The 6,816-nt window shown below is 37.0% G+C and overlaps 1 pseudogene; it reads left to right on the top strand.

The window, feature by feature from the left end:
* Window positions 1–641: 641 nt before the first annotated feature.
* On the top strand, window positions 642–1,628 carry LOC122672340 (annotated as a pseudogene).
* Window positions 1,629–6,816: the final 5,188 nt, after the last annotated feature.

The raw sequence follows: 6,816 nt of genomic DNA, 5'->3' as shown, positions 1-6,816 counted from the left end.
ATACCTAGGATATGGTGGTACAGGAATGACTAGCCACAAATAAAAAAAGAAACGAGAAAGAGAAGAATAAGAATACTTACAAGAGGGGAAAATCTGACTTTCAATTACTTACAGTCACCAATAATTTGTTTCCAATGTTACCTGAAATTTGCATAGTCAACATTACCAGAAAGGACCTGTAACTGAAGTCCATAAGAATCGTGTCAAAAAAATCTTGAGAAATGCACCCAAAGCTGTGAACCAATAGCCTGCTATGGTCTAGAACAGTAGGTCTGTCAATAACCCTCCAAAAGAGCAATATCAGCAAGATCTGTTTGCAACTCTCATCACAACGCATATTACGTGTGAGGAATGGGTTGCTAAAATTACAAGTGAATCCGACAGTGAGATTGGGAAAAATCAAGAGGTTGTGATGACTAAAATTAGAAATATAAGGTTAGAATCAATACCAAACAACAACTTAACTGAAAAAATAGCAAGCCTTAAAATAGAAATTAAGGAACAAATTAGTATAGTAAATAGAAAGTAGCTAGACAGAATTAGAAACGAAGCCAATAAGGCTCTGTATGGCAATGTTTCTATTCTAAAAAATCGATTCTAGGTGGGGGGCCTGCTGTCGATCCCTTCTGCCATTTCTAAGGATGTTTGAGAGAATTAGAGTTGGATGGAAGGTGTATGGCATAGCTCGTAAAGCTGGTGAACTCCAAATTCCAAGTTCTAACTATCAGTTCATCTCATGTGACCTCTTAGACCCAATTCAAACTACAGAGAAGGTCTCTTTGCTTGAAGATGTAACTCATGTGTATTGGATTACTTGGGCAAGCCAATACCCATTGGATTCCCCTGAGTGTTGTGAACAGAACAAAGCTATGATGTCCAATGCTTTGAATGCTATTCTCCCTAAAGCCAAAGCATTAAAACATGTCTCTCTTCAAACTGGAGGTAAGCACTATCTCTCTCTTACTAGCCCTACTAATAGTAAACCAATTCTTTACTATGAAGATAGCCCAAGAGTTGATGAAGGTCACATCTTCAACTACATTCTTGAGGATTTGTTGATGGAGAAACTAGAAGGGAAGGTGGCTTGGTCAGTTCACAGACCAGGATTGCTTATTGGGATTTGTAATAGAACTTATTATAACTTCATAGGTGGGCTTTGTGTCTATGCTTCAATATGTAAATATCTTAACCTTCCCTTCTTATTTGGAGGTTCAAAAGAGTGTTGGGAAGAAGTTTAAATTGATGGTGCAGATGCAAGGCTTGTTGCTGAACAACATATTTGGGCATAAACAAATGAAAATATCTCATCTACTAAAGGTCAAGCATTTAATGTCACGAATGGTCCAAGCTTCACTTGGAAGGAAATTTGGCCTGCATTTGGAATAAAATTTGGAATGAAATTGATTGAAGAAGAAATGTTTTCACCGGATTTACGATTTTCGGAATTCATGACTGATAAGGGAAGTATATGGGAAGAGACTGTGAAGAAGGAAGGTTTGAGACAAACCAAGATGGAAGATCTAGCTAATTGGCCTTTCATGGATATCTTATTCAGATGCTCACACAAGATTTTGCTGTCATCGGAAAAGGTTAATAAGCTTGGTTTCACGATGATGTCCAAAATATAGTTGCAGTCCTAGTAGATGTGGCCCTTACTATTATTAACCTATTTACTAGATCAATAAGAGATCTATTTTTCTTAATAATAGAGACAGTCTTAATTACCAAATTATTATCCAACATAAATGAGCCATTGTGAAGAGCTTTGGTTCAACCATCAAGCTAGGTCCTCGCTAATAAAAGGGTGATTAATTAAGGTGGTCAACTGCTAATATATCTGAATGAAGTAACATGTAATAGCACAATAGTTCTGCTATGGATTTGGCATAGGATCCATAGTTGTGAAGGCATCGCCTAGGTGTCTAGGCGCTTTGGTCGCCTAGGCGGGTGCCTTGGATGCCTTGTTCGCCTAGTTGGTGTCACCTTCAACTTTGGCCCTCTCCACCGCCTTGGGTTGCCTAACCCCCATGACGACTATGATAGGATCGGTGGGATTCTGTTTCATAGCCTTCATCCTTTTTTTCTCCGTTGATCAAGTAGATCGAGGTTAGTTTTCGTAACTTTTCTCTACATTGCGCAAGTTAATTCTCCCTTTTATCTTGATTCTAATTGCTTTAATTTCATACTTTTCATTCATCCAAAAAAAATTCGTACTTTTCTGCTAATCAGTTTCAGCCTTACTTTACCTTTATTTCTATTCTGTGTACCTTGGTTCTTATCCTCATCTTAGATCTGTTTTAAACCTACAAAAAAGCTATTGATTTCGATCTAAGTCTTTGTTTTTGGTTTTCTTATCTCAAGTTTGATTGCAGACCACTGATAAACCATGCCCAGGAGTTGGATTGAAAAGTCAAGGGATCCAAATTTTTGACTGTCTTCACAATATAAATTAGAAGTCAACAAATTCATAGAGTATGCATTTTCTAGTATTGCAGTAGGAAATCGGATACTATGCCCATGTGTAAATTGCGTAAATCAACTACGCATGACTAGAGATACAGTGTTAGAACATTTGATAGTTGATGGAATCCTATGGAATTATACGAAATGGAGTTACCATGGGGAAGGTTCATCTTCACATACAATTCACCATGTTAACACAGTGGTACATGAGGAAGGTGAAACATATGATGTTACACATACTATGTTAAATGAGATGCATGGAATAAATACAAATGAAGAAATAGAGGATGGTGTCACCGGTGAGTGTACAGAGGGTGGGAGTACCATCGGCGATAAATTTGATCGATTGATGGAAGATGCAAAGAAGGAGTTGTATCCAGGATGCATGAAGTTTACCAGACTGTCCTTCATTCTTCATATATATCACATAAAATGCCTTTGCAAAATGACCGACAAAGCATTCACAATGCTGTTAGAGTTGTTGCAAGAGGCACTTCCCGAGCCGAATACTTTACCAAATAATATGTACGAAACAAAGAAAATCATCAAGGACTTGGGGCTTAATTACCACAAGATTGATGCGTGCCCAAATGATTGTATGTTGTATTGGAAGGGACAAGAGAAAGCCACGACTTGCTCCAAATGTGGTACTTCAAGATATACATCAGTAGATAAGAAAATCCCGGCTAAGACATTACGCCATTTTCCATTGATCCCAAGGTTGCAAAGGTTATACATGTCGTCTAAAACCTCATTTAACATGAGGTGGCACTACGAGGGTCGTACAAATGATCAAAGGTTACGACACCCAGCTGATGGGCAAGCGTGGAAAGAGTTTGATAAGTTGCATCCTACTTTTAGTGAGGAGCCTCGTAATATCAGACTTGGATTAGCTAGTGATGGATTCAACCCGTTCAAGTCAATGAGTGTAAAGTATAGCATATGGCCTGTTGTTGTGATGCCTTACAATTTGCACCATGGATGTGCATAAAGCCAGAGTATCTCATGCTTACTTTGCTTATTCCTGGACCACGACAACCTGGCAATGATATAGATATATATTTACAGCCATTGATAGAAGAGTTGAAAGAATTATGGAACACTGGGGTTGTAACTTACGATGCATATAAGAAGGAGAAGTTTAAGCTAAATGCATGTTTGTTATGGACCATTAATGATTTCCCGGCTTATGCGGTATTATCGGGTTGGAGTACTAAAGGTGTTTTCGCTTGTCCATGCTGCAACAAGAATACTACTTCTCGTTGGCTTAAATATGGGAGGAAACACTGTTATTTAGGTCATCGTCGATTCCTTCCCCAAGGACATAGATTTCGACGTGATAAAAAGAGCTTTGATGGCTATGAGGAACATGAACTACAACCAAAGCCACTATCGGGTTACGATATTTTGGAGGAGCTGGAAGGTGTTCAGTTTCCTTTATTTGGGAAAGATATTATTGACAAGCATGGGAAGAAGAAGAAGAGGCGAAGGAAGTTAAAACAGCCAAAACTTCCATTTAATTGGAAGAAGAAGAGTATATTCTTTGAATTTCCATACTAGAGATCTAATCTAATCTGTCACAATTTAGACGTGATGCATATTGAGAAGAATGTATGTGATAGTATCATTGGCACATTGTTGGATCTTAAAAAAAAGACAAAGGATAACGTGAAGGCACGTTTAGATCTGAGAGAGATCGAAATACGATCATTTCTTTACCCAAAGTTTATTGAAGGGAAGGATAAAATATTCATACCTCCAGCATGCTACACAATGTCTACTGCTGACAAAGATTTGTTTTGTTCCGTTTTAAGGGGTGTAAAAGTTCCAGATGGCCTTTGCAGTAATATCTCACGGTGTGTGCAAGAACGTAACATATTAGGAATGAAGAGCCATGATTGTCATATCATGATGCAACAACTTCTTCCGGTAGCATTGCGTGGTGTGTTGCCTAAGAATGTTACCATTATATTAATACAATTATGTGTATTTTTTCGGGATTTGTGTAGTAAAGTTGGGAAAGAGGAGGACTTTAAGAGGCTTGGTGAAAGTGTTGGCATAACACATAGCAATATGGAAAAGCTTTTTCCACCTTCATTCTTTGATATTATGGTTCACTTGATTATTCATTTAGCCCATGAAGCTAGCTTGGCTGGTCCAGTACAATACCGTTGGATGTATCCAATAGAGAGGTTAGTGTGAAATTTTTTGCTTAAAAAGTGAAGCTACTAGTGTAGGTTTCATATTATGATCATTAAATAATGTCATAAATTTATTTGTGTTTAGGTTCCTTAAACAACTTAAGGACTACGTGCGCAATCTTAGTCGGCCAGAGGGATCAATAGCAGAAGGATACATTGGGGATGAGTGTTTGACTTTCTGCTCTAGATACTTTGAAGGTGTGGAAACAAGGTCGAATAGAGCGATCAGAAATGCAGGTTCAACAGAACTAGAACATCCAATCTCTATTTTCTCAAGAACAGGTAGGCTTGTAGGGAAGTGTGAGATATTACGACTAGACATTCAAGAAAGGGACCAGGCTCATCGGTACGTGCTAAAGAACTATGATGGATTAAATGAATACTGAAAGTAAGTATTACATATCAATGTTCTATTTACAATATATTTATATTTGATTAAACTTTATATTTTATATGTTTATGAGAAAGTAATAGTTCTTAAGAAAATTATGTACATATTTCTAGGCTCCACAAAGAGAAGTTGCAAAGATTAATGGGTCGTAAATCTCGCCCACATCTTATTTCGACAAGACATGCTAAGGAGTTTCCAGCTTGGTTCAATGAGCATGTAAGTGCAACACATTTCAATTGTTTGGGAGCTAGGTTAGAGCCTATATCTTCTTATATGTGGTTTAATATTGTGTCATCAAATCTTGCATCTACGCCAGAATGGGGAGGAGGTGCCTCATCATATCAGATGGCTTGCTCGAGGTCCTAACTTGGATGTGAGAAGTTATAATGAATACATCTATAATGGCATCAAGTTTCGTAGTAAGTCACATGAGAAGCATAGGAAAACTCAAAATAGCGGGGTCCTTATTACGGCAATTTCAGAAGATTACTCCAGTTCAAGAGATAGACATCCTATTGAAGGAATTATCACGTATTATGGTTTGTTGAAAAAAGTAGTTGAATTGGAATATGCGAGAGGATCTCAAAGTAATATTATTTCATTGTGATTGGGCTGATAACAGAAGGGAGTAGAGGAAGATGAGTTGGGGTTTGTACTTGTCAATTTTAACCATTTATTGTATAGTAGCCGAGATCAGCTTGTAGAACCATTTGTACTTCCATCACAAGCGAGCAAGTGTTTTACATTGTAGATTCTCATAGGCCTGAATGGCAAGTTACCATGAGGCCTAAAAGTAGGGATATTTTTATATGGGACAGCGAGAATCCGGATCGTGATGATTTAGATCGGACATATACCACAGTACATTACAATATAGACAATATGTAGAACATTTAGAGGATGATGGTGATGCCAGTCTTAGTTGGGTAAGATCTGATGTGGAAGGTATTATAATTGACACCCCCATCGGATTGATCAATTCAATGGAAAGTTCAGATGATGATATATCAAATTGATTGAACATTAAAATCAAGTAAGTCGCATATTCTTTGAGAAATAAATGGAAATGTACTGACTTAAATGCAATGCGTTCTTTATTCCTTCACTAACATTCAAAGTCCAATATCCAATAAATTCTATATCGATTTTTAGTCTTTTAGTGACAAAGATTAAGCTTCTTCTCTTTTTGATTTGATAAACACAACCATAAGTCCAATATTTTTTCTATTACTTGTTTATTTTTATGGAATGCAAGGAATCAAATCATCCAAACAAAATGAATACAAGTTGAATTATAAACCATGCTCAGTTGAGAATAAACTGGTCTGAGAATGTGTAGATACATCACCATAACACTCAGCCACAACATTTTATGTTTCAGGCTCCAGCAAATGCAACCACACAATTTTACAGTAGAGAGACATCAAATTAGAGAGATATTTAAAGGTCTTATTTCTCTATATGAGGGAAAGATAGATTGAGCAATTGGATCATCATCTCCCAATTCTATATCAATTTTTAGTCATGTAGTGACATAGAAAGACTTCAGATTTTTTTACTTGATAGTGGGTCATATCCGTTGCTTACATTAATGTATACTTCACACCAAAAGTCATGTAATTATGGATTAGTTACTTTCATCAGTTTACACTATTGATATTGTCATATAGAAAATTTATCGATATATGATTTGAGTTTATTGATTTTGCGGGAGTGAAACAGGGAAGAATCATGAGTCGGGATGATTCGACCCGGCCTCTG

Source organism: Telopea speciosissima, chromosome 8, assembly GCF_018873765.1.
Source record: "Telopea speciosissima isolate NSW1024214 ecotype Mountain lineage chromosome 8, Tspe_v1, whole genome shotgun sequence".
NCBI classification, from domain to species: Eukaryota; Viridiplantae; Streptophyta; class Magnoliopsida; order Proteales; family Proteaceae; genus Telopea; species Telopea speciosissima.
Note: the sequence above shows the minus strand (reverse complement) of the source record. Positions and strands in the feature narration are given on the sequence as shown.